General features: G+C 34.6%; 1 pseudogene; it reads left to right on the top strand.

Annotated features, from left to right (window-relative positions):
- Nucleotides 1-3,034: 3,034 nt before the first annotated feature.
- The window catches only part of LOC150054155 (large ribosomal subunit protein uL10 pseudogene), a 36,176-nt pseudogene continuing 12,803 nt past the window's right edge, over nucleotides 3,035-26,407 (top strand).

The following is a 26,407-nucleotide window of genomic DNA, read 5'->3' on the forward strand; positions in this document are numbered from 1 at the left end:
AAGGTGCATTTCTTCACTCACTTGCAATTATTATTGCAGTCAAAGACTGAGAGATCAGGTTTTGAGTTCAATAATAATCTCTTTCTTTAAATTAGTAATACATTGACAGAGCTGACTGCATAGGTTTGACTTCTCTGCTTTACTTTATTAATGATTAATTTGTTTAAGTTTCCTAAAATGCATTCTTACCTACTTAATCTAATATTTTGGGATAGCTTTTATTTTGTACTCTATATTTTCTTCTAGTCTCTCATTATTATTGTATTTTTACAAAAATCCAATCAATGAAACAAAGATGTGTTTTACTATTGATTAAGCTTAGGGATATATCCTATAATATTTTTATTTTCATCTTAGGTGCTGGTCCTGAACTGGGGAAATATGGTCAGTGGTCCTTATAAGAACGGTCCCTCGGGGATATGGATCCAATCTAAATGCCCCTCAGTTGATGATTAGAAATAACAAGTTGTGGTATTTATACCCAATGGAATTCTATGCTGCTATCAGAAAGAATTTCATCACCCCATTTGTAAGGAAATGGAAAGACTTAGAAACAATCATATTAAGTGAAGTAAGCCAGACTCAAAGGAACATAGGCTCAATGGTTTCCCTCATTTGTCATAATTAGTTTAAACCTTGGACTCTCTCCTAGAAGAGGTTTACAAGGGGCAAAACCTAAATATATAAGGCCATATAGTATGAGGCTAAATGAAAGGACTTCCAAGATATAGAAACAAGAGCCATATAAGGTGTGACTGTTGTTCTTCATGTACTCTGTTATTTCTCATCTTACCTTGTTATCTGAAATATTGTATATATATTTATTTGTTTATTTGAAATAGGATAGGGAAGGTGGAAAACCAAATGGAGGTGCGGGAGGGAAATGGGACAAAAACGTGAGGAGGGGTAGCAATGATTGTTAAGAAATGCACCTTCTATCTGGAAAATATAATGTAACTTTTCTATTAATTACAACAAAAATATATGTAATAAAAATAAATTTTGAAAAATGGTCCCTTGGGTCCAAGAACATATCCTAGTGGAGGAGTGCTTGCCTAGCATGCATAAAGCTTAGTTCAATTCGTTTGAATCTCATGCAATGAAAAAGCTGGAAGTGGTGCTGGGACTCAAGTGGTAGCGTGCTAACCTTGAGAAAGCCCAAAGAAAGCGCCCAGGCCCTGAGTTCAAGTCCCAGGGTTGGAATAAATAAATAAATAAAACCTTAAAAATAAGAATGATCCTCCACTATGATCTCTCTCTAATATTCAGAACTGTGCTGGTACCTATCCTTGTTGAGATCAGGGTTACACTCACTGATTCCCTTCTAACAGGATACAAAACAAAACATAAAACTTCATTTCTGAGATTTGGTAGCAAATAGTCTGTCACTTCTTTTGCCTCTTGTTGACTTTGATGAAAACCAGCTGCCATATCTGAGGTATTCAAAAAACTGGCCCCTGAGACCAACAAGCAGAGAGACTGTAGTCCATCTAATAACGTAACTAAGGTTTGGAAGGAGATGCTACTTCAAATGGACTCTTGAGGTGATTGAGTGTTTTCATTTTGATATTTTGTATATAATAATTTTTTGCATTTGTGTTGACTCTTAAATAATACATTCCACTATCAGCCTTGATTATTAAGCGTTATATTAGAAATAATTATCAGTTCTGCTATTAATATTTCTGCTCTAAGGAAGTAACTCCGGAACTTCCCTTTAGTTCAGGCCCTACACAGTGTGTCCTTATGTTGTCCTTGCTCCTCTACAACCCAAGAAGTAAAGTGAAAGTCAGGACAAAGAGGTTATGTCCTTGAAGGTCTACCAAATTTGAATTTTTTTTTTTGCCAGTCCTGGGCTTAACCTCAGGGCCTGAGCACTGTCCTTGGACTTTCTAAGGCTAGAGCTCTACCACTTGAGCCTCAGCACCACTTCTGGCTTTTTCTATGTATGTGGTACCAAGGAATCGAACCTGGGTCTTCGTGCATGCTAGGCAAGCACTGTACCACCAAGCCAAACTCTCAGCCCCCGACTTTTTTTTTTTTTAAGGGAGTGAAGTTGCCTTCTACGCATGACCAGCAAGACTTTATTGCCATCCCATCACCTTTGTGTAGGCGATTATTTTCTTTGTGCTCTCATAAACGTTTATTTCCAAAAGAAAATTTAAAATGTTTAAGTGTAAAAAAAAGAAGAGAAAGACCACCTAGAAGACTAACTTTTAATTCCATATACTTGAATCCTTGTACAATATTTTAATTTTTCCTCATATTTATTTGCATGGATTAGATATATAAGGGAGTTCCTCTTTGATATGTTTGTATACATTTTAAGTGTGCATCCATGAGATTTGCCTCCTCCATCACTTTCTCTCTCATCTTCTCTCCCCTTCCCAAACCAATCATAAGGAGCGTCATTGCTCCGTTTTCACACGTTTCACAGGTTTGGATCACATTCACATTCCTCCACCCTCTCTGCCCTCGCCTCTCCCACTAACATCCAGACCACAAATAGGACCCATTTTACATTTCTGTCATTCTGTTTAATGGGAGGAAAGGGGTGAGGTCGATATGGACCAGCTCAGGATAGCAGCTCAGCAATACAACACTCTGGAGGAGAGGGGTGGAAGAAGAAAGGCTTCCCGTCTGAGCATGAGGAGCTGGGCTTGCTAAAGGAACCATCCTAACTCCACGCTCACCAGATTCTCACAGGATCCATAGCCCAGAGAGGGGTGCCCCTGAGAAAATGGGCAGTGGAGGCCTCCCTTCACCCCCCTTGATCACCTTCTGGACCCTCAAGGTTAGCTGAGGTCCACTGAAATAGTGAACTCAAGTCCATGCTGAGCCGTCGAACCTCTCCGAAAAACCATATCATTTTGAGGAGATTTTATAGTGCAAAATTGCCTGTGTCAGAATTGCTTTGACACAAGCAAGCAAAAGGGGCCTTTGTCCTCTGCTATCCCTTTCACCAGGACAGGGTGAATGTCCACCAGGTCCCTGTGGAGTCACTGGACAACCAATCCTCTTGTGACCTGTGTCCATGGCAGGTCCCGTCACCCACTCCTCAGCAGAAATGCCCAGTAGGCTCCTGTTAGCAAACTCTAGACAGCTCTGTAAGTGGACGCAGTAAATGTGAGCTTGGAGGGTCACCTATGTCCCTGCTACAGATAACCTGAGATTTTAGAAAGGCTGGCACAGCCAGATGTGTGGGGTACGGGGGGGTCAGTGTGAAAACTCTCATGTTTATGGCTGATAGTGTCTGCCTAGTGTCTTCTTACAGAATTCACAACGGACAAGGGAGAGCAAGGTGGGATGAGATCCTTACAAGAACATTTCTAAAGCTTTCTCTTTGGAAAGAGATGTAAGATATCACCTCTATGACTTTAATAACTCCAAAGAATGAAATATGAAAATGAGAAAAAATTTTTTCTGTGGCATTACTATTTTTTTGTGGGTCATGGGGCCTGAGCTTGGCCTGGGTGTTGTCCCTGAGCTCTTCAGCTCAAGGCTACTATCCTATCCCTGGGCCTGGGCATTGTCCCTGAGCACTTCAGCTCCAGGCTACTGCCCTACCCTTAAGTGAAGCCCCACTTCTCATTTTCCAGAGGATAACTGGAGATAAGAGTCTCAGATCCTTTTATGCCTAGGATGGCTTTGAACCTTGATCCTCAGATCTTAGCCTCCTGATTAGCTAGGATTACAGGTGTGAGCCACCATGACTGGCAGAATTACTTTTTTTTTAACAGAAATTCATCTATTTAAGCAGAGTCATCTTTTACACACAGAAAAGAAAAATTTGTGTTTATAACCTGTATGCGTTTGAGTCTATCCTTAGGGAATGTGAAAAGGCCTATTGTTATTTTATTCTAGAAAGGATGAGGAATCAGGCAAGAGAGAAAGCTGAACAGAGAGAGGGATGCAGGGGAAGAGAGAACTGTACCAATATCATAGTTTAATATAAAAATTAATAAAGAAAACACTGCAATATTAGAACTATTACAAAATATATTATGGACTTAGAAAGCAGCTTAGTTGAGGAGTGCTTGCCTAGCATGCATGAGACCCTGGATTCGGTACCTCAGTATCACATAAACTGAAAAGACAGAAGTGGTGCTGTGGCTAAAATGGTAGAGTGTTATACCTGAGCAAAAGAAGCTCAGGGGTATACCCCAAACCCTGAGTTCAAGACCTAAGACTGGCAATAAATAAATAGATAGATAGATAGATAGATAGATAGATAGATAGATAGATATCACCAACTTGTTTAGTAGATTATTGATAAATAAGCTAACTTTGAATAAGTTAGTGATTCAACGAAATTTTAAGTAATTTATCCTTGAGTGTTAAGTATTTCTTGGAATAATTATTTAAATGAATACACACTAGATTAAAAGGAACCATAAGCTATTCAATACTTTTCCTTAGATTTGTACATATTTTGAGAATTTTCAACATGAGGAGAAACTCCAGAAATGTTACCCAGAATGAATTTTTTTCTGGATGTGATTTTAATTCCTCAGTATGTCAGCCAGACTGGCATATTAGGAATTGAGTTTCCCTAGAGAGCTTTCACTCTTGCAGACAAGAATCCTTCCTTATCTAAAGAGAGCTTATTTGTTAGAATGCCAAAATTAGCTCACAATTTGCCAGAAAAGCACTGTAAAATCTTCTCAAACTTGTCCATTATATTTTATAGTCATTCAATATGTGTTCAGGAAAGAAATTATTTCAAGTTTCTATTGAACTGATTTCTATAGGCATAAATGAAATTCAGAAAAAGGTGGTAAGAATAATGGAGGAGGGAAAAGAGAACATTGTGGATGGCCAAGCACGATTGCTTTTTCATCTTCTTCCTTTTTAGAAATATAAGAATAGAGCTTAGATTAATTCGTTTTCAAGTATTATCTTTCATTCTGGGCCTAACTCAAATGACATAAAATGTATACCTAATTACGTTGATTTACAAGAATTGTCTTTGTATACTTTTCTAAAAATACTTAGTGCCAAATGCTTAGTACTTTTTTGTACTTGAATTTTCTTTCTCATTTTGAAATTCTCATAACATATTATTGTACAGATATTCACCTAAATATTTACAGCATTTTATTGTAGCATTCAAGTTTTATGTTAAACTTAATTTTCTTGTGAGCTTCAAAAATATTCTTGTTAATTCTGAAAATATCTGTTTTTATTTATTCCTTTGTGTGCTTAATTAAAATAATATCTCTCTGTTGGTGCCAGCGGCTAACACTGTAATCCTAGCTAACTCAGGATGGTGAGCCCTGAACCAACCCAGGCAGGAAATATATGACACTATCATCTCCAATTAATCACCAAAAATAGCTCCAAGGCTCAGAGTTAAAGTCCCAGACCAATAACAACAAAAAATTTAAAAAGCATCTCCATTATTATTTAATTTCTCAATTTATTCATTCATATAAAAATTCCCTGTTACTTCTGATGTATATCTTAAGTTTTACAAATATTCTATAATGTTTATTGCAACAACCAGTACCTTAGGTATGGTTTCATTAATTGAAACCTCAGCAGTTATATTATGTGTGATATAACATGGTGCTAAAATATTTATTATATGCGAATATTTGAATATAAAATTGTTAAGTTTTCTTTTTGTTTTAATATGTTGTATCAAGGAACATGAGCATAGGAAGACATGTAGTAATTTGGAATTTTAAAGCGTTTGCCTCAAAATATATAGCAATATATATAATGAATGAATGAATGGTGGTAGCAAAGGAAATGGCAATTTGGGGAAAAAATTAACTTGAAATATCTGGAAGGTAGAGGTCCACCAGGTATTATCCATGCAGGTAGATTATTGTATAAGGTGACCATATATAAAGACATAATTAACATTTTTCCATATGGGGTTGTGGGAAAGGTCAGTAGGAGAAACTATCCAAAGTGAAAAGCAAAAGCCAATTAATAGTAAAAGTTTCAATGCATCTTTTTTGCTATGTGGTCAGAGAAGAAGGAATTAGGAAATTGGAAATAGAAGAAATGCTAAAAATTCAATAGTGAAAACCAGAAGAAAGCCTGAATAAATGGGCAGTGATCATTGTCATACACCATGCTTGTGAGCATAGTAAGGAGACACCTTGTCAGCCTTTGAATGAAGCTGTGACTTTATCTTTGCCTCAAACACTATTGTGAATAAGATTAACTTAATTAAAGTTTTCCTCCTTAAAACAACTATTCACTCATGTTGAATCTCAGTGACATCAGCTGGACATTTGTTTATATGTGAAGATAGTATCATAATTAAGTACAAAAACTGTGGTGAAATTTCATAATTCTGTAACTTCCATTGGTCCACACAGAGAGACAGATATGCTTGTATGATAGTGATGAAATTCCCCATGTACTTGCGTGAATAAATAGGAAAATTGTAGTAGAATTATTAAATCAGTCCAGGTAATATAATATGGCCCAAATATGCTTATTTATAGCATGACTAGGTTGAAAACTTCAAATTAGTTTCATTTATTTCAAAAGCCACAATCAGCCTCGAAGAGTGAATGAATTATTCATCCATTAATTCAACATAATTATGAAATGACTAACAAGTTCTACCTCTCTCAGACTGTCACTGGTACAAAAATAAACACGGTAGTGTCTCCCCCATTTACTTAAAGCACTCAAACAAATAATTGCCAAAAATGTGATAAGTACAATGATTGAGTTGTGCTCCATTCACTCTGAGAGAGACACTCTTTCCTCAGAAGGAATTTTTAAGGAAGTATGACTGGAATGAGGAAGGCTATAAAAATGTAAATTAAAATTAGGTCATTAACATCTGTTAATTTTTGTTTTAATGATATATCAAATATTGTTTCCATAGAAAGCACATAAATGTTTTCTCCTTACAATTTTAACTCAAGTTACTCTTTTTACTCTGCTAATCCTTTTGTTGGAAGTAATGGTCTCAAAGACTCATGCTTACCACATTCTGCTTTGCATCGTTGTCAATGCTGTGTAATTACTATCAGCTATGCATCTGTGTAAATTGTCTGTTTTCTTACATGCTATCTTTTGCACATAGTGAGTCAGGAAGTACTTTTGAGTAGATGACACTATTCACTAAATAATTCTATCAACCAACTAAGCATTTTCCTTCCAGTTGCGATATTTTTGAGTATTGTAAATAGTTACTGTAGCATTTTAGAGTCATAAAATACACTGGAAAGAAATGAGAAATTTCCCCTACTTTTTGGTCTGTGACTCTTTTCTTCGTATCTGGATACTTCATTCTTCTGTAAATAGGATCCTTGCTTCCCAAATCTTGTTGTTATGGACAGACAAAAGTTTACCTGACAGGACAACCAGCTGCTTCTGACAACAAATTCACATATTGAACAACACCTGCATTTGTCTATAGACAAGTAACACACTTGATTCGATATTTCCTTTACAGTTAAAATGAGAAAAGTAGTCTAGAAAATTTGACAGCAAATAACTAGAAGTATACTTGATGCATATTGCTGTAGCGGTAATTACCTAATTGAGAAGCTTGCTTTTCTGATGAGTGCTCATTACTCCGTTATTTCACAGGTTGTTATCTGACCGACACATATTTATTGCTCTACCAAAAAGTGAGTAATCAACTCTGACAGGCTCAAATTTTTTTTCCTTCTATTATGTTCCACACGCTCAGTAAAACCAAGATTCTGTTCCTACATGGCAATGATCTCTATAAACTCAAAATAGCAATCTTCCATTTTAATGACAACTGTGCTGTCTAAAGTGCATGCATTTAATATAAAATCTGACTCACAAAAGGCAACCAAAGACGTAGTCTACAGAAGTGTTGTGACAGAATAATTAGTTTTAGGAATTAGATAATAGGTATATAAATTAAGATGATTATAATTTATCTCAAATATTTGCACTAATGTATCACTGGCAATCCTTTACTTAAAGAGAAGAGAACCTGTAAACCTTGTAAACATTTCTTCTATAGTTATAATTCTGTAATAGCTTATGATGGAAAAAACTTCACAAAGGAATCATTTAATGTTGAATTATTGCAGTTTCCTTGTAATTGATGGATATTTCATTTTTGTTTGTTTCTATTTTGTTTACGTTTCTCCATCCAGACTCTCTTTCTGGATTGTAAATTTTCCAAGAATGTCTTAGGTCTCTTTAAAGTGTGCAGGAGTTAGACATTTCCTCCTCTGATGTGATAAATTAAATTTGGCTGTGACCAGGATGGGAAAATTCTATCCCCAGGTCAGTTAGACTCTGATAATCTCCCACTAGCCTTCTGACTTCCTGGAAAACGACTCTAGTTCTACAGGTTCTCCTGAGGTTTCATCTTGTTAAAATAATAGCATCCTCTGACAGATATGAAGATAGCCTATTTCCCAAATGAAAGATGGTATTCTTTTCACTATTTACTATAGAAATCGAGTGGAAGTAAGGAGTTGATGGCTAACCAATGAGTCTAGATATTATAGAGGTCTGGAATCTGACTCTTTTCTTCCTGCCTGGCTTCTTTTATTGCAAACAGGATACTTGCTTTCCTACAAAGTTGGAATGAACAAGAAGACAATGTCCAGAAGCAGGAAGATCATGTTTCAAGGCTAACTCAGGAAGAAAAGTTATCAGCACTCTGTTTCATAAAGAATCACCACACACAGCATAGGAGGCATGGCTCAAGTGGTTGACTTGAGAGCCTAAAAAGTTTGAGGTCTTTAAACCTCAATAGCACTCTTCCTCATTCCAAATAAAAAGATCTTGGAGCTACTTGAGAGTAAACTTGGGAAAATATGAGAGTATCTGATGTCTGTGTCTGTCTGAAGTTCTTCCTTCACAAATTTATCCACAGTGGGCTGCAAACAATTTTTCAATTATATATTTTGGCTTTCATAATCCAGCAGCAGATCTGCTGCCGATTCTTTCTCAGGTAAGGTGTGCATCTCTGCATTTTCCTATCTGTCTTTTCGTCTCCAATTCGGTGGGGAAGTCCCATTGCCCCCGTGACTTCCATTTCTTAAAGATATAAGAAGAATTTGCTTTTCAATTCACTTAGCTTTCCCCATCTTTTTTGGGTTGGAGTGGGAGTTTGTAAGCTCCTTATATACTGGAGGAGGGACCACTTCAGTCTGAGTTTGATGGTCACTAAAAATGTATTTCTGGACTCCAGAGAAAGAAGCATAACCTGGTATAGACGTTATGGCCAATTCAATCACCATTCCAATTTTTCTGACTTTAAAAAAAAATTAACTCTTTAGAATTGATTCCAAAACTATTTTCTCAAGATAGAGTGCAATATGAACTATTGCTTTGCCATGCCACTATGAACTTGTACCAAATCTAGTGGTGATTGTTGAAGAGTTGGCCAAAGAAATGATATTTGACTTGAAATCAGCAGGTGAGATTTATTATGCAAATTAGACCAATATATTTTGACGATAAAAGGCAGTTTCATATTCTTACTACAACCGTATGTTAAAAACTGTTCCTATGAAGTTCTATTAGCTAAAATTAAATGAAAAGCTCACAATGTCAACAATCCCAATATATAAGGCCTAGTGAACTTTTGAGAGCAGAACTCAAAGGAACAAGGTTTCTATTTTATGAAAAACAATAATTACACTAGTCTCCTACAGATTAAGCTTCCTTGCAATTAACCTTCCAATTAGCCTCTCTTCTTAAGTATAAGAAATGCTACACTACAGCTCTCTTTCTTCCTACCAAAGAACGAGCTTTATAAATACATCTAACACATAATCTTCAGGGGAATGGACTAGAGTTCCTCAAAGTAGAAAAATAGCTCATCATATGCCTTAGATAAAGTATTTAAAATGAAAGAAAAAGATGTAAAAATATATTAGAGTCTACAATTTTCATGTACACTAGAAAACTCAATTTAAATGTAAAGTTTCTGACAAGATGTTTAGCACTCATAAATTAGTCAAGTAATTATATTTATTTCATTTCTATAGTAATAATACAAGAAAACAACAATGACAATTAGACAAATTTTTATTTTCCTGATCATAACCATAAATTTATGATGTAGAAAAAAGTATTTTAAAAATAGACTCATTATGTAGAGTTGAACTGTTACTTTTGAAAACTAAAAGTGACTTATTTGAGATTATATTTTTCTTCATAGAATGGAATAAATTGAGTATTCATTGTACAGAGTAGTCAGGTTATCATATTTTAAGCTATAATTAAATATCTGATACAACAATTATAATTGTAGGGCATAATTATCTCAAAACACTTAACCTTGAATATAAAAATTCCCATAATCTTAAATGTGATCATAATATAGGTCATGCTAACATCACAATTTTTAAAATAATCTACTTTATTTTAATTGAAATTTTGTTTGAGATAATTGTAGATTCATACGCAGATATAAAAAAATACAGACAATTATATATTCTTGCATATCTGTTTCCAAATAGTAAAAAACTACTGTATAAGCAGGATACAATTATTGATTCAATGCATTGATATCATTCTCATGTCCCCAGTTATATTTGTACTCATACTCACATATTCATGTATATTTCACATATGTAATTTTATTATATGCAGAGCTCTCTACTAACATTAAAGTTCCACTTGGCTCTTTCATCTTTATAACCAAAAATGCTTGTTCGTTGTTGTTGTTATTGTTGTTGTTATTGTTGTTGTTATTGTTGTTGTTGTTATACTTCTTAGAGTATTGGGAGTCCTCTTTAAGGAGGAATGGCAAAACCTAGACTTAATAAGATGGCAATAATGATAATCAAAACTAATTGGCAGAAAAGACTTAAAGAGAGTCTTCTCTGAAGAAGAAATAAAAATGGCCTATAGACACATGAAGAAATGCTCAACATCTCTGGTCATAAAAGAAATGCAAATCAAAACAACTCTAAGATTCCACCTCACTCCAGTTAGAATGGCCAGGATCAGCAAAACAAATAACAACAGATTGCTGGAGGGGATATGGCCAGGAGGGATCACTACTACACTGTTGATGGGAGTGCAAACTCATTCAACCACTATGGAAAGCAGTATGGCAGTGCCTCAAAAGGCTAAACATAGAGCTTCCCTATGACCCAGCAATTCCACTACTTGGTATTTACCCAACCATCCAGAAACTAGGGCATACTAAATCCACTAGCACAACAATGTTCATTGCAGCATTATTCACCATAGCAAAGATATGGAACCAACCTAGATGTCCCTCAGTTGATGAATGGATCAACAAGATGTGGTATTTGCACACAATGGAATTCTATGCTGCTGTCAGAAAGAATGACATTGCCCCATTTGTTAGGAAATGGAAAGACTTAGAAAAGATCATATTAAGTGAAGTAAGCCAGACCCAAAGGAACTTAGGCTCAATGGTTTCCCTCACTTATCATAATCAGTAGAAACCTTGGGCTCTACTAGCAGAGATTTGCAATAGAGCAAAACCTTAATACATAAGACCATATAGTATGAAGCAAATTGAATGAACCTCTAGGATATTGAAACAAAAGCCATATAATGAATGATTGTTGTCCTTAATGTACTATGTTATCTCTCATCTCTTTTTCTGTGCCTTGGTTATCTCATATTGTTACAGTATCTCACTTTGTTATCTGATATATTGGATATATTTGTATTTGGTTACTTGAAATTGGATAGGGAAGGGGGAAAATCAAGATTGGAGGGGTGGGGGGGAGGGTAATGGGGACCAAGACATGTGAAAGGGTATCAATGTATGTGAATTAATGCACCTTCTATCTGGCAAATATCATGTAATTCTTTTATTAATTACAATAAAAAATATTTTAAAATACGTAGATAACTTGTTCATATGTAAAAAAAAACCTAATTGGCAGAAGGACACTTTATCTATTTTGAGTAATACCTGTTTCAGAAAGGCCAAAATTCTTCTGGGATGATGTAAATATGCAAGGAAATTTCAGTCATATCTGTTGATACTCAGTCTCATTTTGGGCTACCAGATATTTATTTTCTTTTTTTTTACCAAGTCTTCACAGAATCATCAATTCCCCTTGATTACTGAAGGAGTGACTAGTATATGAAATCTTTTATGAATCTGGGACATGATGAAATATATAATTAATTTAAATTTTTCCTAACATAATAAATGTTCCTATGTATATGAAATAGGGATATAGGGGACCAAGACATGAGAAAGGGTATCAATGTATGTGAATTAATGCACCTTCTATCTGGCGAATATAATGTAACCCTTCTATTAATTACAATAAAAATATATGAAAAAAATTGTACCTATGTGTGGATATATGTATTTTTCCAAGCATTGAATAGCAAATTTGTTCATGAGTGATTTCTTATGCAACATGACACAAATAGAAGTATGTATATAATTGCTATATTCTGGTTAGTTTATTCGGAAAATATTTATTGCATACAGTTATGAATTCAACTGTGCTCCCCTACAATCATATTGAAGACTTATTGAGAAACAATATAGCTGGTCTCCTTGTGAAATGATTATGTAAAAGAGAGAAAGGAAGAACTTTACTCAAAGGTTGATGCAGAGGATATCCTTGTTCAATAACTATTTAGCTCTCTTGTTTCCAACAAAGGAAATGACAACTTGATTTCTTCATATATTGATGGTCTTAAAAATTCAGAGGGTTGAGCTGATCTCCAGTGGCTCATGCCTGTAATCTTAGCTACTGAGGAGGCTGAAATTTGAGCATCACCATTCAAAGCTAGCCTGGGCACAAAAGTCCATTAGACTCTTATCTCCAATTACCCACTAGAAAACTGGAAGTGGTGCCATGGCTCAAGGGGTAGGAGCAGTATCCTTGAGCTGAAGAGCTGTGACAATGCCCAGGCCCAGAGTTCAAGCTCCTCAAATTCAGGAGTTTGAATAGACCCCAGAAAATGAAACTCAATTAATACCAAGGAGGATACAGGATTGTAAAACGCAAGGTTAATAAATGAATAGATGTACCTATGTTCTTTTTTGCTGTATACACATTCATTTCTACTGTGGAAATCACAATTCCAAGAATGTGATTGCATGTATGATAAAGACTGAACAACTATAAATAAAGGTAATAAAATGAACGTGGAAAGAGGAGAACAAATATGGGAAATGCATCCATTTTATAAGAATTTTACCTGAAAAGAGCTATAAATCACTTTTGATCACACAAAACTCTCTTGTAAGTTCTTAATGAGCATTCTTGATAAGTGGGCCTATTTGTGTCTCACATTACTGAAAAGACATCATCACACTCCTTATTAAGTTTCTTATTTTTTATTTGTATTGTTTACATTCCGTAGAACTCTTCTGAAGAAAAAGACGTAAAGTAACTTATAAAACAACAAATTAGAAAATAAATAAATAATAAAAATGTAATATACTTAATTGTGTTTGCACTGTTCATGATTAGATTTTTCTGTTTTTCTCCACAGCCTCTTCATATTCTGAAATTGGATCCTGTTTTTTCCACAGCATCGTGTGTGTGTGTGTGTGTGTGTGTGTGTGTGTGTGTGTGTGCGTGTGTGATCCAATTTCTCCTTTTTCAGAGAGAGGATGCCTTCACTACATTTCAACCTCAGTTTTTTTTTCTTTCAAAATCTTTTGGAGGCACTGATCAAAGCATATGACTTCTCTTGGCCTCAGCTTTTTGGTCAGTAAGCCAATAGACAGGCTTTCTAAAATGACTGTCAAAAGTATTTCAGAGCTAGAGTTATAGAATTTAGGATTACTAAATTTATATAGTATTCAGGCATTAACTATTATTCCCCAGCACATTGTAAATCATGATGTTGTTGTTAAGGAGTTTCAGCAAATTTAATCTTTGATAATCTTCCACCTTAGTCATGGAAATAAAAGCAATTACACTCAGACATTTGTAATCACTGAAGCTTTCAAGATTCATTTGCAGCAAAATAAAACTTATTACTTTCTCTAATCAGCAAACTAGCTTAACTGACTCTAATGCTACCTGCAAACTAACAGACAATAAATAACTTAAAAAGTTCTGTATTAAATTTAATAAACCATTAGGGAAAGTTTTACAGATCCAAAAATTAGAAAACAAAAGAGAATTCTATGTAATGGGGAAGAGTAGTTCAGAATTCCATTATATACTGTAGATGCATCTAAGAGTAAAATTAGTCTTAATAATTTTGTGTTTTGGTTTTGAAATTGGATTTTTTAAAATATCTGACATTCATTAAATGGACAGCATTTTTAATTTTTTCTTTATACAGTTTTCATTATGATCTTCTCAAAACCTCAAACATGTATATTGTGGCGTACTGAAATGCAAGTTATTTTTTGATATTCATGAACTTTGTATAAAGAAGGCTAAAATCATACTTATTTCTCTGATGAGGACAATGTCACTTTGACATATTAAATTCCCTGTCTAACTAATAGTGACTGGAAGCTAACCAAGTATCATTATATGAATTAAAAAAATAAATATTTGCAAGTTGAGGCTAACGACTAGATGCTGCAGTGACTCAAAACTTTAAGTGAATCATTTTGATAACAGTTGAGGAAATATTTTGCAGAGAAATCCTTTAATCTCACAGATGTTTTCTATTTTGGCACTTAAGTCCAGGTCTGGTAGTTCATCCTGTTGATTCCAAACCCTGTGCGATTTCTGATAAACTATAGGTTGTCTTCATAAAGCAAAACTTACGATATGAAATAGAGAATGAAGTGCTAACTTTAAAAATGATTTTCACTTAACTGAGCAATATTATATCCCAGTAATCACAATCACTTCTGGAAAATGTGCTGACTCTTCCTCTTAACAAGCTCAGGACTTCTTTTGGCATCTTCATGTTCTCGTCCTTCCCTCACCCAGGAAACTTCGAACCTCATCTTTGTCATAAATCAGAACTTATATATGAAAAAAGGCACACAGATTCAGACTTTGAAAAATAGAATTCATTTAAAGTACATTTTTCTTTTTGACTCTACCTCTAATAGAATAGACATCTAGGAAAAAAGAAAGAAAGAAAAATCCTCTGGGAGAAAAATCTGTAATGAGTTTCAAATAGCATGCTGATACCAAATAGCATGAGAAGGCACACTTTCATTGACAGGCATGATTGCTTACATATTGCTGTTTTTCAGGAGCCATATTTCCAGCCATGATATAAATTCCATGAGAATAAATACTTTGAAAACTTTTAGATCATGATTTTATTTCCAGGGCTCAAAACATAATCTACCTCATAGAAAGATATAATGCCAATGTACTGAGTAAATGTATAAAGAATTTCCAAAAAGACCCTACTAATGTCTGCTAATAATTTTTTTTTGCTGATGAAAGTTGGATATAGGAGCTGGGAATGTGGCATAATGGTAAAGTGCTTGCCTGGCATGCAGGAAACCCTGAGTTTGATGCCTCAGTATCACATAAACAGAAAAGGTCATAATCGGTGCTGTGGCTCAAGTGGTACAGCGCTAGCCTTGAGAAAAAGAAGCTAAAGGACAGTGCCCAGGCCCTGTGTTCAAGCTCCAGGACTGGCAAAAGAAAAAAATCATGAAAATTAAGTATGAACTACAAAATCATGCACAGATTTCTTGCATCATGTGTGGGGCTCTGTCACATGTCCTCATAGGACTGAAGCCCTCAAATGTCACCCAGAGAATGAACAAATAAATAGTTTACAGTCATAACTATACCCCAAATTGATTTTACTGCATTTTTTGTTAGTTGTGGGCTTGAACTAAGGACCTGGGTGCTGTCTCTGAGCTTCTTTATACTCAAGGATAACACTCTACCATTTGAGCCACACTGTCACTTCTGCTTTTTGAATTTTTTTTTGACATAAAAATCTCACAGGGACTTTTCTTCCCAGGCTTTCTTCAAAAAGCAATCCTCAGACCTCAGTCTTCTGAGTAGCTATGATTACAGCAATGAGCCACCAGAACCCAGCTTCATTTGCTTTTTAAAAATGTTTTTATTAGTATGAAGTAATGATACAAAATGATTCCATTGTGATATTTATAACATGTACACGATGAACTTTGACTAAACTCATCAGCTGGACACACGGATCATGGTACATAGAAAATAAATTATGTTCCCGAATAGTGTTTCACAGGCTGGCCTCAAACAGAAATCTTTCTGAATTCTTGTCACAGATGTAAACTAACATGTTTAGACCTCATTGCATTTTATCTTTAGCTCTGAAAAAAATATGGCTTGTTAAATACGTCAAAAAGTTCTTCTTAAGTCAGTAGATTTATATGAATATTTTAGACAACTAGTTTCATACTGAAATGCAAGAGGATAGGTGGTTAATAAGTCTTGATTACTAAGTGGTTTTTGTTTTTGTTTTTGTTTTTTTTGCCAGTCCTGGGCTTGAGCTCAGGGCCTGAGCACTGGCCTTGGGCTTTCTTCAAGGCTAGACCTCTACCACTTGAGCCTCAGCACCACTTCTGGCTTTTTTCTATGTATGTGGTACTAAGGAATCGAACCCGGTCTTCATGCATGCTAGGTAAGCACTCTACCAGTAGGCCAAACTCCCGGCCCTACTAATAATCATCGGAGAACCTAAGATTTTTTTCCTTTTAATACATTAGCACTTTTAATATATTCTTACCTGAGTAGTTTAGTTTTGCTCTAAACTGAAGAAAATAATTTGAACAAAATTATTAAAATATTACCATCTAGTTTTTTCTTGTCTTGTAGCTTTTATGTGTAGTATGCTCATTGGCATTTTTATATAACATTTTATATAACAAAATGTGATTAGAAAGAGCCTTGGGGCTACTACACCTAGGTTTTTTTCAAATTGTATTTAAATCAATCACAAAGCAACATCTAACATCAACCCATGCTATTCATTTAGCCTATTCTATTCTCAAAAAGAAAAGAATATAAGTTTAATGAATAGTTTTGTCACCGAATGAATTATTAAACTTTTGAGTACAAATAGGACACTTTGCACACTTGGTTCTGTGGTTATCTCTTCTGTTTTTTCTCTTGATCCCCTTATTAACATGAGAGCTATATACAGAATTTACTTACCTGTTTCAATTGTTTATGTATACCTTTTGCTTATGTATCTAGTTGTTTAAACAACTATCGACAATCAGACAAGTTGTGATGAGGAGCTATTTAGGAGTGGCATTTGGGTTGGAAGAGGAATTAGGATTTTTTTGTTTTTTGGGTTTTTTCGACAGTCCTGGGGCTTGAACTCTGGGCCTGAGAAATGTCCTTGAGCTTTCTCAAGGCTAGAGCTCTACCACTTGAGCCACAGCACCAAGTCCAGCTTTTTTTTCCCCTATGTATGTGGTACCAAGGAATCAAACCCTGGTCTTTATGCATGATAGGCAAGCACTCAACCACTAGAACACTAGGCCAAACTCCTGGCCTAGAAGGATTCTTAAAAGCCTTCTGCAGTTTTACCGTTTTATGATATCATTATTTGCATGATCTGGGGACTGAGGAAGCTGATGAGATTAAAAGAGAAACTGATTAAGTCTTCAAGGCAGTTCTTTGCTCTTACTTATATTAAGTTTGCCAAAAGACACTATCATTCATAAGCTCTCATGTTCATTCTAAACTTTCATTTACTCAAACTGTATGGCTGCAGGACAGTAGTGTACGTGTGGATGTTTCAACCTTTTGTGGTTCACAAAATCTTGAATTTGGCAAATGGTTAATAACCACTCTATTAAAAGCTAAATAAAATGTTTCTAGGGCTGCTTTAATTTGCTACTTGAGTGCATCAAAATAAATTTGAGAAAGTTTCATATAAGCAAGCACAAGTTCGTGTAAAATAAAAGCTTCTCAATGTAATCAGTATGCAACTAACAATGGCAATATCAGTTAATACATTCATATGAAAATATATCACCTTGATAACTTGGTCAATAATTAAAACTTTTATAATTATAATGTTTTATAAAAAGCTATAGGATGATTACACATTCATATCTGAGTTTCAGCGACTGTTAAAGCCTAAGACTAGAGAAATAATTGGTCACATTTGAATAAAAAGGAGCAATAATCATTCTTGTAACAATTTAAATAAAGCCATTCTTTTGCAGTTAGCACATATACATTTTATAAACTCTATAGAATTCGTAAAGCTGAATAATGTTGTTTGTTCAGTTAAGTATCTTGAAATAGATAGTACAGAAGATAAGCCATATGGTTGTAAAAAATCATATTATTTCAAAAGTAAATGAGTTAAATTAGTACCTCAGAGGATATCAGTATTGTCTGAGAATAATGAAGGGAATATTTGAGTATGAGAAAGATATTGTCTCTAAAAGATGATTTAGAGATTGTGTGTGTGTGTGTGTGTGTGTGTGTGTGTGTGTGTGCGCGTGCAAGTATGTCTTGCTGATCCTTGAACTGAGACTTAAAGTCAGTGCCTGGATGCTCTCATTTAGCTATTTTTCTCAAGGTTGCTGCTCTATCACTTGCTCTACTTATGTTTTGTTAATTTGTTTTCGCTGACAAATAGTTACACTCTCATAGATGTTCCTGCTGAGAATGACTGTGTACTGTGATATTCAGATCTGAGCCCCGGGAAGTAGGTAGGATTATGCACATGAGTCATTGGCATTGGCACCTGGCCAAATGGAAGAAAGAGAGAGGGAGGGAGAGAGAGAGAGAGAGAGAGAGAGAGAGAGAGAGAGAGAGAGAGAGAGAGAGAGAGAGAGAGAGAGAGAGAGAGAGAGAGAGGGAGAGAGAGAGAAACTAGGGAGAGGAGGCAGAGAAAGACACAGACACAGATTTGGGAGATTTGATTGATCCATCTTGATTCACTTGTCCATAACTATAATAGGCATTGCTTTTTAAGTGATTTGGTTGCATAATTGAGATTTGTTTCTAAGCCCATCTCTTGAGAAATGATGGGGAGAGTTTCCACATGAACTTTATAAAACCCATGTTGGGAATGGGGAGATGGTTATTGGTTATCAGAATGCCACAGAAGGCAGATAGCCCACAAAGAATACATACAACTATCCCAGTGACAGAGACTTCTAGCACAAAAAGCTGTGTAGATGAAGCATTCAGCAAGAAAAGAGGAAGGTACAAATGACAGAAAAGTCCTTTTGATTCTGTGACTCTGCTTTAGAACAGTTTAGTACTGGTGAGTTACCTGCTGAGATGGAGACTAAAATTCTTTATAATTTATTCTTATAAGTAAAAATATATTATATACTCCTATTTACCATAAATAGAGTCAAGACCACATATTCTTAACTGTATGCCAATTGTCAGGAATAAAATTGATGCACCAAATTTTGGATGAATCTGTTTCAGTCAAAAATGTGTCAATGCTGGGTAATGTGGCTCATGCCTGTAATCCTAGCTACTCAGGAGGCTGAGATCTGAGGATCAGGGTTCAAATCCAGCCTGGGCACAAAAGGACCTAAGACCCTTATCTCCAATTAACCTTTAAAAAATGGTAAGTGGGGATTGGCTCAAGGGTAGGGTGGTAGCTGTGAGCTGAAGAGGTCAAGGACAGTGCCCAGGCCTAGATCAAGCTCCATGAGCCACAAAAAAAAAAACCAAACCAAACCAAAACAAAAAAAACACCTTGTCGAGCACCACTTAATTTGCATTAAAATCACTGAAAATAAGTTAACTTTATTTCAGGTATTTTATCTGTAAAGAATTTATCAGTGCTCTCCATAGTTTGTGGGTTCATTCTGGGCTTCCTTTTACTCCACATGTTTGGACAGTAATGGAAAGATGATTGTGGACTCTCCTTTTTTGCTGTATAAAATCCATGAATTAATTTTTGACTTACCATCACAAATTAATTGAAAAGGGCATTAATAAGCCAGCCTTCAGATTTCAATTAAAGAGGTCAATTGACATTTAGAAAAATCAGGAGTATTGTTGGCTTACCTGCATTTTTTTTTCTCATGGTTTTAAAGGCTAAGGAATCAAGTAGAGAGTAAAAATTCAGAAAATAAAATTCCTTGCATGACTTGATGATTGTTTATATTTCCATCATTTTAGCTATTTATTAAATTCTAGTTTCAATTAACATGAGAAGTGAGAAAACATACAAACTACCAACGTTCTTTAAACCTGAGTTCATGAGATACAGGGGTACATAGGACACAGATATAATTATATTTGTGATGGCTTCTCAAAGATTAATACTAAAGCCATATAGATGTTGATGACTCATGTCTAGAGTCTTATTTGGGAGTTTGACATCAGAAGGATCTCAGTTCAAGGCAAACCTGTACAGAAAGAAATCTCACAAGAATGCCTTCTCAATCAACATGACACATACCTGTCAGATCAGCGTCATCAGAAGCTGAACTCAGGAATATTATGGTTCAAAGCCATCATCAGAAAAAAAAAATCTCCGAGTCTCTATATTAGCAAAAGAACCTAATCACATGATACATGCATGTCACCCCAGATATGATGAAAAGATTAACATAGGCAGATCATGGTCCAGGTGCATGGTAGGTAGGATATATGACATTATCTAAAACAGTAGTCAGCACAAAAGTGGGATGTTGGCATGATTCAGTGATAGAGCACCTACCATGGAAGTGTGCTGAGTTCAGACCTTAGGATTGCCAAAACAAATGGACTAGTATAGAAAAATAATCTCCGTAATAACCAAACTTCAATTCTGAATTTTATTTAAAACACAAACAACAAAAACTTGAGAAATCATCTCCTAAATGGAAAACAAGAAATGTTTCTCCTCATTTTTCTTTCTCATACTAAAAAAATTTAAAAAATCCTTATTCAAATTAAAAAGAAAAATTTCTAAATCATATTAAGTGAAGTAAGCCAGACTCAAAGGAACATAGGCTCAATGGTTTCCCTCATTTGTCATAATCAGTAGAAACCTTGGGCTCTCCTAGCAGAGATTTGCAATAGAGCAAAACCTAGATACATAAGGCCATATAGAATGACACTAAATGAAAGGACCTCCAGGATATAGAAACAAAAGCCATATAATGAGTGTTTGCTGTCTTTAATATACTATGTTATCTCTCATCTCTTTTGCTGTCCCTTGGTTATCTCATATTGTTACAGTATTTCACCTTGTTATCTGATATATTGTATATATGCATATTTGGTTATTTGAAGTAGGATAGGGAAGGGGGAAAAGCAAGATGAGGGGCAGGGGTGGAGGGAGGGAAATGGGGACCAAAACATGAGAAAGGATATCAATGTATGTGAGGTAATGCACCTTCTATCTGGCGAATATAATGTAACCGTTCTATTAATTACAATAAAAATATATGAAAAAAGTAAAAAGAAAAATTTCTGTGAAAATTTGCTCTTGGCAGAAAGGAATCTCTCTCTCTCTTACACTTTCTTCATCCTCTGCTGTTATTTCCTTGATACTCTCAACCCTACAGTAGCTCTTTGCCTTTTTCTGTATTGTGTCTAAGCACATGTAGAAAAGTTATTTCTAGGCAGTGTACTTTGTTCAGATTATTCTACTCCTTTCATCCTTCAGCAAGAAGGGATTGAGAATAAACAGTGAGTGAGGTAAATTGTTTCATTCATTTGGAAAAACAATCCAATACATGGATTTTCAGTGTCAAAATTATGTAATTTAAAAAAATCATTTGTTTTCAGTATACTATGTCACTACAAAATAAAGGCAAAGAATCACTTAAACAGATAATTAAACAATAAGAATTTCACAGGCTTTAAAGGTTCCAGGATGTAGTCAAATGCTAAAAGCCCGTCTTATCCAAGGCCCTGCATGCTGAAGATAAGAGATTTTTTTGACTGAATAACAGTATCACTACATACTTCCATGTCAAGCTTCCTGTATTTGTAATTCTATGTAAAGGCATGCTTACTAGAAGTAAATGCAAGATTATTAGCTCAACTAAATAAATGGTATAGAAATTGTTAGACCAATGGCTTAGACTATTTGGGGGATAGGAGAATACACAAATATTAAAGCATCAACTGGCTCATTAGCTTGTAACAATACAACTTTATTAACATGGCATGCCAACAGGTATAAGCTAGAGAAAAATAAGAGTGACATAAATATGAATCATCAAGAACTGATTTCCTGATTTCTCCAAGTTTGTAAGTGAATCATTTTGTTATTCTACTTATAGATATCATGCATATGGTTATGTATACAGATACAGATATCTGTTTAAATATATATCTCTTGCTATACATATCACTACCCACATTTATATGTGTATGTATGCCTGATATCTATGTCTATATAACAATAAAGATACAAATATGTAGGGGATATATGTGCATACACCTGCAAACCTGTACAAAAGTACATAAACTAAGAAAAATATGGAGAGAAAGTGCAATAACCATCTATTTGTACATGTGTATGTTTATTCAATAGGAACCTAAAATTATATTCCAGAAAAATAAAACCACAAAATAAATATTCCAGTGAAGATGATTATTGTTGCAGTGAGAATTTTCTCATTTCTATGCATTCTTAAGAATGTTATTTAAAAAAGATTTTTGGGAGTAGATCATTGGAGATAAGAGTCTCATGTATGGGCTGTTCTGCTCACACTGGTTTCAAACCAACATCTTCAGACCTTAGCCTCTTCAGTAGCTAGGATTACATGCATGAGCTACCAACACCCAGCTCCAAAAGCCTATTTTAAAGGAAACCTTTTGGCTGGAAGAACTTGGTAGTGATATGAGTAAATAATTGAACCATTGAAAGAAAATAAGAAATAAGACTACGATCATGCAGCTGCACTATTTAAGACTCTGATGCTTATAAAGCCGTTTTATCTCTCTTGACACTGTTTCTAAATGTTGAAGTAAATGAATTCTAGATCCTTTTGAGTGTTGCATCTCTACTCATGGCAAATCAAGTATAGTTTGAAAAATCATTAAGGTTGGTTTTTATTATATCTCACCACAGTCTTAATCTAATTTTAACAAAAACATTTCTGAATTAGTAATTGCTTCCATGTTTTATGAACACACTCTGACCTTAAATTACTTCTGTTTGGACTATACTTTGTACTTTTAGAAGCTTGAATTACATAGAAATTCCTTAAGGTTATAACTTATCAATAACTAGGTATAACACTTATAAACTAGGTTATAAACTTTCTTTCATACTAAATTAAAATCTCTTTATTAGCTTGATGCAGTGACTCACACCTGCAACCCTAGCTACTAGAAGCTGAGGCCTGAGGATCAAGGTTCAAAGCTAGCCCAGGCAATACAAAGTCTAGAGATTATCTCTAATTAGTCACAAGAAAATGGGAAGTTGGGCTGTGACTCAAGGGTAGGGCAATAGCCTTGAGCTGAAGAGCTCAGGGACAGCCCCCAAGCCACAGTTCAAGCCCCAAGACCCCCCCCAAAATCTCCTTATTGATGAAAAGGAAGTAATTTTGTATTCTTTGTAATACTCAAAGACAATGAGTATATGGAGATAGAGAAAAGGCAGAATTCATTAAGATTCAGATATTCTATATAATTTGCTTATTCATGTGTGCATTATGGAAAGGTTTAAGGAGCACCAAACTTAATGTGAGACAGAGAAAAAAATAATCTGGAAGATAAATGGGAGTAGGATGCAGAAGTTGCTCTCACGTTCTACATTGAGAGTCTTAAAATAACAATTACACCATTGCAAGATGCAATATGTTACCTCAAGAGGCTAAGGAGTATAGGCAAACAATCAAAAGTTTCACTGGGCATAAAGTTACACTTACATGTTTTAGTTTGAGAAACAAATGTTTTGTTATTTTAAGAGCTGTGGTTTTTTTTAACCAAATTATAACAATCATAAATGAATTATACACATCTTAATATAACTGTTTAGTTGGTAAAAAAAAGGTAAGCTAATCATAAAGAGTTTGCCATGTTGAGAATAAATGTGCATTAAAGTCATTTAATTCAAATTATCATAAAAGGTATAAACACTTCATAATTCCAATTTCATAACCAGCTTCATTAGCTGACATTTTATTTTTTATGAGAAATACCTTTAACTTTTCATCCAGTATGAATATTTTTGTGTGCACTCAAAAAAATCTATTTCAAAATAGGAAAATCCATAGATCAGATGCTGGAAAGTTTTAAAGTTTAAGGTTTTTTTTAGGAATTTGTTGATATACTATTTGCAGAATCACTGTATAATACAAGAATAGGAAGACATCATATTATTGCATACTATGATATGCCTAATGGTCAGGAAGGAAATAAAGTAAGTAGGAGACTTACCTATTCCCTGTGTGTAACTCACATTTGTTACTTTAGGAATCCCTCAAACTTGTCTTCAAAAAACCCAATCCCAGAAGCCACAAAAAAATCCTAAGAACAAAGTTATCAATAATAGTAAATTAATTGAAATACATGGTATGCTCAAACATACTTGTCAAGGTGGCCTAGAAAATGAGAAGCAAATTATCTGCAAAAAACAGTAAGGCCTCAGTCTAAAGCATATGAAGATATAATCTTATTGGTGTTGACATAAAAGAGCTTCAATTATACCTTTTGTGCTCACAAATGTGCACAATCATTTCAGTTAACCCAATAATTTGCACATGTTGTGATCTTTTTAATGATTTTAGATCTTTTACTTCTTATGCCACCATAATTTTCTAAAAAGTAATGGGTATGGGGGCCAGGAGTATAGCCTTGTGGTAGAGTTCTCACTTAGCATGTACAAAACTGTGGGGTCCATTTCTTGGTTCCACATATATAGAAGAAGCCAGAAGTGGTTCAGGTGGCAGTGTTAGCCTTCAGAAAGAAGTATTCAAGAACAGTGCTCAGGACCTGAGTTCATGTGCCAGGACTGACAAAAATAAGTAATGGGTATGTTTACTGAAATTTAGTACTCAATGTTGTTCCTAAGTCTCTTACTTAAAACTTCATTCTGTTATTAAATGTCAATCATTAACATTTTTGTGCCAATCCTGGGGCTTGAACTCAGGGCCTGATCACTGTCCTTGAGCTTTTTCCTCAAAGCTAGCACTCTGCCACTTGAGCCACAGAACCATTTCTGGCTTTTTCTATGTATGTGGTACTGAGGAATCAAACCTGGGTCTTTGTGCATGCTAGGCAAGCACTTTACTACAAGGCCAAACTCCTGGCCTGAACTGTTTAATTGTTATCTGCTTAACCAACAGCACAAATAAAACAATTTTAAGAAACCTAAGTATTCAACTCAGAAATATATAATCATATGGGTTTTTATTATAATGACAAAACAGGTGATTGAGATCTTTAATCACATTTGCAAAACAAAAGTATTATCAGATGAATGAAAAAAATCATCAAAATTAAATACAATAAATTAATGTCTTATGGTGTTGGGGAACAGATCAAGGATTGGGTAAATGCAGGGTTACTGAATCTATACCCTTTGCAATTTTAATTCTGTTATACAGATGGTCCAGGTAGTTAAAAATCAATGTGCATTTAGTAGAAATTGTTATTCAAAATTTTAATTTCTATTATTTCCTAAGCCAGTCATGTGGTAAGACTGTCTCTGGTAATGCTTAGTTATGAGCTAATGCATGCAGTCTAAACCTGTAGAAGTTAAGCTAGGAAAACTTTAATGTAGGTTAGGAGTATTAAATGTTATTGGATTCACTGGTTTTTCAAATTACAATAACACTATCAATGGAATTATTTCATGTGCATTATATACACACATATGAACATTAAATATATGTAGACTGATTTATTTTCACATGCTGCCTACATCCAAATAATAGCTCTTCAAGAAATTATCTATAGCATTGACCTCACAACCTTACCTAATACCCCTAATATCCCCAGGGTTATCTTTAGCCTTACTCATCAAAAAGGGCATATATATATATACATATATACAGACATATATACATACATGCATATCTATATCTATTATTGATAATGCTATGGCTTCACCAATCATATCTATTGGAAAAATTGCTTATCACTCATAATTTACCACTTTCGATATACTGTATAGTTTCTATAAGTTTGATCATGGTGCAGGACTTCTCTAGTACATACAAGTACATTAGAAGGAGGTCTGAAATTATAAGGTAACCTATCAACAGTTTTCTGTAGCATTATTAAAATGTATCAAAGATCATAGTAAGCAATTTCTTATGAAACATTTCTTTAAATTATCATCACTGGCTTCTATGATAATTATAACACAAAAATTATTTGGGATTCAAATTTGAATCCATCATGACTCCAGGTCTTAACTACTAACTTGTCACTATGTAATGAGTATATTATTCTGTATAAGTAAGATCTAGTATACAAGCAATTGTTGATGAATCTTGACCAGATTTGAAGCACTAATTTAATATTAATATCCTAGTTAATATTAATTAACTAGATAATTTTATTTTATTTTGTGTACTACCAAGGAAAAAATGATTCTCTAAATATATCTTCCTTTAATATGAAACTGTCTCAGTGGTCTCTGATGCTAACAGGCAGTGCCAATC

Source organism: Megascapheus bottae, chromosome 15, assembly GCF_031878675.1.
Source record: "Megascapheus bottae isolate mThoBot1 chromosome 15, mThoBot2.hap1, whole genome shotgun sequence".
NCBI lineage: Eukaryota > Metazoa > Chordata > Mammalia > Rodentia > Geomyidae > Megascapheus > Megascapheus bottae.